The sequence below is a fragment of the Dermacentor variabilis genome, chromosome 2 (genome assembly GCF_050947875.1).
Source record: "Dermacentor variabilis isolate Ectoservices chromosome 2, ASM5094787v1, whole genome shotgun sequence".
NCBI classification, from domain to species: Eukaryota; Metazoa; Arthropoda; class Arachnida; order Ixodida; family Ixodidae; genus Dermacentor; species Dermacentor variabilis.
In genome coordinates, this window is record NC_134569.1 from 239,133,831 (window position 1) to 239,143,616 (window position 9,786).

A 9,786-nucleotide genomic window follows, 5' to 3' on the forward strand; every position below is an offset into this window, starting at 1 on the left:
GGATACCGTCCCCAGACAGTTGCGAATGCTGGGGAGTTTACGTGCGTGAAGCAGAGCAAGGTTTAACGAGTGGGTGCTACAATGCATGTACTAGAACACTTTGGGTGCCGTTTGACGAATAAAGGTTTGAGCACCTTTAGGTGGCCGCCCATTAATGCCGCGCCGTCGTATCCTTGCCCGCAAAGTAGGTGCAGGTTAAAGCCATGACCCCTAAGGCTGTCCAGGACTGTGCTCGCCAGCGCCTTGCCATCGAGATCGTACACAGGAGCGAAATCTACAAAATCTTCGTGAAGTATGGGTAGTTCCAAAGTGTCGTGTTCAACGTACCTCACACATTGGGAAATGTGGGCAGTGCGAGATATCAGTGACCTCGATCGTCAGGTACAACTGAAAAGAAAAAAAACATTAACCTGAATGGACGGTGTCAACTATCCCTCTTTGTATGATTTTACAACGGAGGGTGATCAACTCATTTTGAATTTTGAGCTAGTGTACAGCCCATTCGTTGAAGATTTTTCAGTATGAGCTTTCAATGCATGCAGCAATTCCACATTTGGCCTTCATCCTAAGCAGCACGTGAAACTTTTCGTCGTTTGTCAAAGGCAGCACTTGTGACATATTTATTGCACTAAAGTTGTCTGTACCCTGAAGCGGCACTTCTTGCCTGCCACAAAAAAAGAATGTGTTTCTGTTATTGGTAGCAAATTGTTGCGATTTTCTTCCGACTGCTTTTAAGACCATGGTCAAGTTGTGTTAAGATGTCATGCCATCAGGAGGACCGGGCTGCTGCAAAGTACTCAGCGTTATTCACTGCTGGATGCATGGCTCTTAAAGGCATGCGCGTGTTTCTTGTACTTGGTAAACACCTTAGTTACAAAGCAGCCCAAGCGCTGGTGCTCCCCTTTTCTTGCATACTTGCCTGCGAAGAATACGCAATGTTGGCATAACGCACCTTGAAGGTTCTCTTATTAAACAAGCCATGGGTAACAATCTACCGAGTGAGGTTGGAACTTCTGGTTTCTTTTCTCTATGGCTGGATAATCGTAGTTAGTCGGAGGGCTCCTGGCATCGAGCAGCAGCATCTCCTTCATTTCTGGATCAAGTATGTGTTGAGTATTTGAGGCAAAAAGCCCCAAGTCGAAAATATTTGCAGTCGTCGCAACGAAAGCAGGCGAACCGGAATGTGTAGGTGCCATGCCACTCACCTTGCTTGGGTATTGCTCCGTGGCGATGGCGCCACTTTGCACGGCGCTGACTTTAGAACAAATGTCACTTGAAGCTGCACGGTGGTCGCCATTATTTATCAGTAGCGCGTGGGTCTCGTGCTTGTCGTTCTTTAGGGCCTACTGAGATTAATTCTCGGGCCATTCACAGACGACTGCGCCTTTTCCTGAGTCACTACGGAAGTTCCGACGTGCTTGGTTTTCCAGCTGTGCAGAGAAAGGGGCAGTTTTGTGCATTGACAAAGGTAGCTCTTCTCATCCGCCTGCTTCATCTGTTCGGTGTTTCTTGAAATAAGACGCAAGTTTAGTTTGCTTGACTGTTGCAGCGTGTCTTTTCATTTTGCTACTGCAATCCGGTGCACGCAAACAAGTGGCCAGCGACTCCAAAGAGACACGTTTGCGATTGCCTGACGAAGACGTCGGACGAATGGAGAGAGAATGAATGCGCATATAGTCTACCCTGACACCCTTTCCTGCTACATGCTTGTATTGCGTTTTAAACTGCAGAATAACCTTGGGCTCCGCATTTTACTGCAAGAGCCCCTTTTTTTCGGTAATCCAGCAGGGCGGAAATGTCGGCTTCACTGCGGCAAGTTCCTGGTTGTTCTTTTTCTCTTATTCGTTTTTTATTCTATTTTATATGGAAGGCAAGGAACAGCCACCTTATTTATTCTCCCCGCATGCCACCCTACAGGCTTTTTCCTTTTTTACCCGCCGCGGTGGCTTAGTGGCTGTGGTGTTGCTATAGTGTTCCACTGCTAAGCACGAGGGCGCGGGATGAAATCCCGACCGCGGTGGTCACATTTTCATGGGGGCGAAATGCAAAAACACCTGTGTCCTGTATACTGGGGGCGTGTCAGAGATCCCCTGATGGTCAAAATTATTCCGGAGTCCTCCACTACGCCATACCTCACAAGGAAATCCTGGTTTTGGCACGGAAAACGCCAAAATTCAATTCTTTTGCTTTTTCTTTTCAGCATGCCACCCATACGGACAGAGCTGTGGACTCGCTATCGACAGGCTGGCAAAGCCTGAACCACTCGTGTGACATTCGTAGCGCTACACACGGCTTGGGAACACTTGGCGCATCTTTTTCAATGTGTTCTTCACGTCCGCGCACCCCTGGCGGAAGCAGTTATATATCCTTTGACGGCCTGTGTTCGCTGGTATATGTGTAATTGCTTGAAGTGCCTTCCTCTCACTACAACTGCTGTTATCCTTTAATGTTTGCGTAGGCTTATTTGTTTTCCTGTGGTAGGACCCAGCCAACGGGGAGGAGTGACACGTGTCCGTCTGCCATTGTTCTGCAAATGACTGCAGACGGCTCACCACTGCCACTGAAAACGACGTGCGCGTTTTGCACAGGGTCTCGAAGCAGACAAGCGTGGTTCGCACAGGCGGAGAACTTCTCGAGCGGAATTTGGCAGGAAAAGCATCGGGAACCAATGTAGGAGCCGCCGTGGGTTGAAAGCCGTAAAAAAAGTGCCTGCTGGGATTTATCGCTCACGGCCAACGCCGCCGACGACGACACCGGCTTTTCTGCGACACGAGCTCCTTAACGCTGTCGCGTTAAAATTAGACGCGAAGGAACGCGAGGGTGAGCTGCAAGGCTGTGCAAGGCGGGCGGACGGTAGAAGGAGCGCTGAGGTGGTCTTGTAAAAGGGAACGCTTGAGGAACGAATGAAGAGGGAAGTAAGGAAAGTTACTGTGTATGAAAAATTTTGGCAACTGTTGGTCCCTGCAGTGAAGGTGTGTGAATGTTATACGGCATCAACCAAATATTGGAGGACGCTTAAGCTTCGCCTTCAAGAGTGGAACGCGACAGCGTTCCCGTCGACCCGCCAAGGGGTGTAAGACAATGGGCTACGGCGCAGCAACTACGCGCCCCGCATCGGACGCGGTGAGCGTCGAGCAACGCAGCGTTCGGCGCGACAACGAAATGTGCGCCTGAGCAAGCGACGCACGCCTGAGCCTTAGAAACAGCTCGTTTCTAAGGCAACACCGCGTTCACTAGAGGCGCTTTTGTACCGCTTTGAAGCATCGAACTCGTGGCTCAGTGGTAACGTCTCCGTCTCACACTCCGGACACCCTGGTTCGATTCCCACCCAGCCCATCTTGCAAGTTGTATTTTATTCATAAAGTGCCTGCTGGGATTTATCGCTCACGGCCAACGCCACCGACGCCGACGACACCGGCTTTTCTGCGACACGAGCTCCTTAACGCTATCGCGTTAAAACGTTAAAGCACGATACAATATAGGGGGAGGATATTACAGACGGCCTGCGTAAACGTTGCTATATCGGGCAAACGCGTGGACGTGCATCGCTTGCGCGAGCATGCCGCTTCACTAAAAGGAAACCCGTACAGTCATTTGGCTGCCCACTGCAACACGTGTAATTGCACCCCGATCTTTAAGAAGGGCGAAATAATTGGAACATATAGAGAAAATGCGCGCGCGGGAAACCTTTGAGGAATTTTGCATATATACAAGTGGCGACGCATGCGTCAGTTCTGCTATCAACAAAAGAACTGGATTATCTCCGTGGCTAACGCTTATTCTTTTTTTGCTGTTTTTTACGTCGCCTTCAATGATATCTTTATATGCTGCTACTGCAAATAAAGCATGTGGTCGCTAGTCAGCGCCCTGTCCTGTGCTCTTTACTCGCTCATCCTATGTCGCGCTGTTTCTGTTTTTTATTCTACAGATGAACCAACCAGCCCCCATTGAACACACTGCTAACTGTAGTGTTCCTCTCCGTCAAGGAGTGGATGCTAAGGCTAGTAAGGCCGACGACCCTACAGGCAAGCAAGGAGCCGAAAAGAAGGACAAGGAAAGCGTTGAAAAAATGCTGAAGCACCTGCTAGAATCAATGCGCGTGATTCGCTGTAGTCTCCACACTCTGGCTCTGTATGTTCTCGCCGTACTGGAGCCGCTTATCGCTGCTGTTTGCATAATTTAAAGAACTTTCTTTGCCCATGTGCTGCTCACGCAGGAGAAATCCACGCACAAGCTTCTTCGTAGCGTTCTTGTGAAGTTCAATTAGATTCGAGAACTCCAGCCATGCTCTAGAAGGCGCATGACACTTTTGAATGACTTTTTTGGACTTTGTTGATAACCATGAGAATGCTGAATGCGCCTTCATTGTTGTGCATCCTTCTTCTATGTGTTCATCACCACTCATCGAGCGTCTACATCGCCGTTCCGCGCTCCCCCTATGCAGAGCAGCAGGCTAGAGCACGCTAGCTCACGCCGACCTCTCTGCATTCCTTCAAATAAACTCTCTCTCTCTAGAAATGCTAGCCATATAGGTCTATTAAGAGCTACTGAAATCTCTCTCTCTCTCGATATATATATATATATATATATATATATATATATATATATATATATATATATATATATATATATATATATGCACAGTCAGCACAAACAAATTATCCTCTAAAGCGTCTGCATTGTCTGAACCCATTCTGTAGTTCCCGCAGTACATCATTTTTCCCACCCCCTTCGACAGTTCTAATTTTATGGCTTGTGTTATCCCATTCTCTATATTACCGACGTTACTGTAACTGGCCTGTACGAGCTCCTCCTATCCTTATCACCTTTGCCCTTATATATGAGGTTCATCTTGTTTTCACGCCATCCAACCGGGCATTTCCATCGTTTTAACCACTTGCTCTATGACATCAGTCAGCAGTGCCTTGCTCTTTGGACAGAGGTTTTTGATTAGCTTTATTGGGATTTCACCAGGTTCTGCGACGGTGTTAAGGACATTTCCTTCTGCCTTTTCCCACTAAATATTTTTTATGCCAAATTTTGATTTCTCACGCTTCTCTGTTGTTGCTGGATCTGTTTGGATGCGAACTCGGATTTCTTTTGTACCGAAGTTATCCCTAATAACGTCTCTGACGCACCGCAGTGCATCCTCTCCTTCAAATATATGTTACCATCTTCATCCCTTACAGCTGTTTGCGAACTTTTAATTGGAGCTCCCAGTGCTCTTGCATGGCTACAGAATCTTTTCGGTGCACCTTGGTCTGTCTTACGAATGTTAGGCACCCGACGTTCACTTGTGCATTCAACTTTCTCTTGCGCAAGCTCACTCGCCACCTTTTCTTTTTCTACGTATTTGTACTCCTGTGACTATGTTTGTTATTTATTCAACGTTCCAGTTTGGACTGGCCGCTCTTCGCTACTTGCTCTCTCTCCCAACTACAGATCCCACTTTCAAAATCACGTTTATGGTCCCTTCCTATGTAGCTATCATCATCATGATCATCATATATCTTTTTGGTGCACCTTGGTCTGTCTTACGAATGTTAGGCACCCGACGTTCACTTGTGCATTCAACTTTCTCTTGCGCAAGCTCACTCGCCACCTTTTCTTTTTCTACGTATTTGTACTCCTGTGACTATGTTTGTTATTTATTCAACGTTCCAGTTTGGACTGGCCGCTCTTCGCTACTTGCTCTCTCTCCCAACTACAGATCCCACTTTCAAAATCACGTTTATGGTCCCTTCCTATGTAGCTATCATCATCATGATCATCATATATCTTTTTGGTGCACCTTGGTCTGTCTTACGAATGTTAGGCACCCGACGTTCACTTGTGCATTCAACTTTCTCTTGCGCAAGCTCACTCGCCACCTTTTCTTTTTCTACGTATTTGTACTCCTGTGACTATGTTTGTTATTTATTCAACGTTCCAGTTTGGACTGGCCGCTCTTCGCTACTTGCTCTCTCTCCCAACTACAGATCCCACTTTCAAAATCACGTTTATGGTCCCTTCCTATGTAGCTATCATCATCATGATCATCATATATCTTTTTGGTGCACCTTGGTCTGTCTTACGAATGTTAGGCACCCGACGTTCACTTGTGCATTCAACTTTCTCTTGCGCAAGCTCACTCGCCACCTTTTCTTTTTCTCCGTATTTGTACTCCTGTGACTATGTTTGTTATTTATTCAACGTTCCAGTTTGGACTGGCCGCTCTTCGCTACTTGCTCTCTCTCCCAACTACAGATCCCACTTTCAAAATCACGTTTATGGTCCCTTCCTATGTAGCTATCATCATCATGATCATCATATATCTTTTTGGTGCACCTTGGTCTGTCTTACGAATGTTAGGCACCCGACGTTCACTTGTGCATTCAACTTTCTCTTGCGCAAGCTCACTCGCCACCTTTTCTTTTTCTACGTATTTGTACTCCTGTGACTATGTTTGTTATTTATTCAACGTTCCAGTTTGGACTGGCCGCTCTTCGCTACTTGCTCTCTCTCCCAACTACAGATCCCACTTTCAATATCACGTTTATGGTCCCTTCCTATGTAGCTATCATCATCATGATCATCATATATCTTTTTGGTGCACCTTGGTCTGTCTTACGAATGTTAGGCACCCGACGTTCACTTGTGCATTCAACTTTCTCTTGCGCAAGCTCACTCGCCACCTTTTCTTTTTCTACGTATTTGTACTCCTGTGACTATGTTTGTTATTTATTCAACGTTCCAGTTTGGACTGGCCGCTCTTCGCTACTTGCTCTCTCTCCCAACTACAGATCCCACTTTCAAAATCACGTTTATGGTCCCTTCCTATGTAGCTATCATCATCATGATCATCATATATCTTTTTGGTGCACCTTGGTCTGTCTTACGAATGTTAGGCACCCGACGTTCACTTGTGCATTCAACTTTCTCTTGCGCAAGCTCACTCGCCACCTTTTCTTTTTCTCCGTATTTGTACTCCTGTGACTATGTTTGTTATTTATTCAACGTTCCAGTTTGGACTGGCCGCTCTTCGCTACTTGCTCTCTCTCCCAACTACAGATCCCACTTTCAAAATCACGTTTATGGTCCCTTCCTATGTAGCTATCATCATCATGATCATCATATATCTTTTTGGTGCACCTTGGTCTGTCTTACGAATGTTAGGCACCCGACGTTCACTTGTGCATTCAACTTTCTCTTGCGCAAGCTCACTCGCCACCTTTTCTTTTTCTACGTATTTGTACTCCTGTGACTATGTTTGTTATTTATTCAACGTTCCAGTTTGGACTGGCCGCTCTTCGCTACTTGCTCTCTCTCCCAACTACAGATCCCACTTTCAAAATCACGTTTATGGTCCCTTCCTATGTAGCTATCATCATCATGATCATCATATATCTTTTTGGTGCACCTTGGTCTGTCTTACGAATGTTAGGCACCCGACGTTCACTTGTGCATTCAACTTTCTCTTGCGCAAGCTCACTCGCCACCTTTTCTTTTTCTCCGTATTTGTACTCCTGTGACTATGTTTGTTATTTATTCAACGTTCCAGTTTGGACTGGCCGCTCTTCGCTACTTGCTCTCTCTCCCAACTACAGATCCCACTTTCAAAATCACGTTTATGGTCCCTTCCTATGTAGCTATCATCATCATGATCATCATATATCTTTTTGGTGCACCTTGGTCTGTCTTACGAATGTTAGGCACCCGACGTTCACTTGTGCATTCAACTTTCTCTTGCGCAAGCTCACTCGCCACCTTTTCTTTTTCTACGTATTTGTACTCCTGTGACTATGTTTGTTATTTATTCAACGTTCCAGTTTGGACTGGCCGCTCTTCGCTACTTGCTCTCTCTCCCAACTACAGATCCCACTTTCAAAATCACGTTTATGGTCCCTTCCTATGTAGCTATCATCATCATGATCATCATATATCTTTTTGGTGCACCTTGGTCTGTCTTACGAATGTTAGGCACCCGACGTTCACTTGTGCATTCAACTTTCTCTTGCGCAAGCTCACTCGCCACCTTTTCTTTTTCTACGTATTTGTACTCCTGTGACTATGTTTGTTATTTATTCAACGTTCCAGTTTGGACTGGCCGCTCTTCGCTACTTGCTCTCTCTCCCAACTACAGATCCCACTTTCAAAATCACGTTTATGGTCCCTTCCTATGTAGCTATCATCATCATGATCATCATATATCTTTTTGGTGCACCTTGGTCTGTCTTACGAATGTTAGGCACCCGACGTTCACTTGTGCATTCAACTTTCTCTTGCGCAAGCTCACTCGCCACCTTTTCTTTTTCTCCGTATTTGTACTCCTGTGACTATGTTTGTTATTTATTCAACGTTCCAGTTTGGACTGGCCGCTCTTCGCTACTTGCTCTCTCTCCCAACTACAGATCCCACTTTCAAAATCACGTTTATGGTCCCTTCCTATGTAGCTATCATCATCATGATCATCATATATCTTTTTGGTGCACCTTGGTCTGTCTTACGAATGTTAGGCACCCGACGTTCACTTGTGCATTCAACTTTCTCTTGCGCAAGCTCACTCGCCACCTTTTCTTTTTCTACGTATTTGTACTCCTGTGACTATGTTTGTTATTTATTCAACGTTCCAGTTTGGACTGGCCGCTCTTCGCTACTTGCTCTCTCTCCCAACTACAGATCCCACTTTCAAAATCACGTTTATGGTCCCTTCCTATGTAGCTATCATCATCATGATCATCATATATCTTTTTGGTGCACCTTGGTCTGTCTTACGAATGTTAGGCACCCGACGTTCACTTGTGCATTCAACTTTCTCTTGCGCAAGCTCACTCGCCACCTTTTCTTTTTCTACGTATTTGTACTCCTGTGACTATGTTTGTTATTTATTCAACGTTCCAGTTTGGACTGGCCGCTCTTCGCTACTTGCTCTCTCTCCCAACTACAGATCCCACTTTCAAAATCACGTTTATGGTCCCTTCCTATGTAGCTATCATCATCATGATCATCATATATCTTTTTGGTGCACCTTGGTCTGTCTTACGAATGTTAGGCACCCGACGTTCACTTGTGCATTCAACTTTCTCTTGCGCAAGCTCACTCGCCACCTTTTCTTTTTCTCCGTATTTGTACTCCTGTGACTATGTTTGTTATTTATTCAACGTTCCAGTTTGGACTGGCCGCTCTTCGCTACTTGCTCTCTCTCCCAACTACAGATCCCACTTTCAAAATCACGTTTATGGTCCCTTCCTATGTAGCTATCATCATCATGATCATCATATATCTTTTTTGTGCACCTTGGTCTGTCTTACGAATGTTAGGCACCCGACGTTCACTTGTGCATTCAACTTTCTCTTGCGCAAGCTCACTCGCCACCTTTTCTTTTTCTACGTATTTGTACTCCTGTGACTATGTTTGTTATTTATTCAACGTTCCAGTTTGGACTGGCCGCTCTTCGCTACTTGCTCTCTCTCCCAACTACAGATCTCATTTTCAAAATCACGTTTATGGTCTCTTCCTATGTAGCTATCATCATCATGATCATCATATATCTTTTTGGTGCACCTTGGTCTGTCTTACGAATGTTAGGCACCCGACGTTCACTTGTGCATTCAACTTTCTCTTGCGCAAGCTGACTCGCCACCTTTTCTTTTTCTCCGTATTTGTACTCCTGTGACTATGTTTGTTATTTATTCAACGTTCCAGTTTGGACTGGCCGCTCTTCGTTACTTGCTCTCTTTCCCAACTACAGATCCCATTTTCAAAATCACGTTTATGGTCCCTTCCTATGTAGCTATCATCATCATC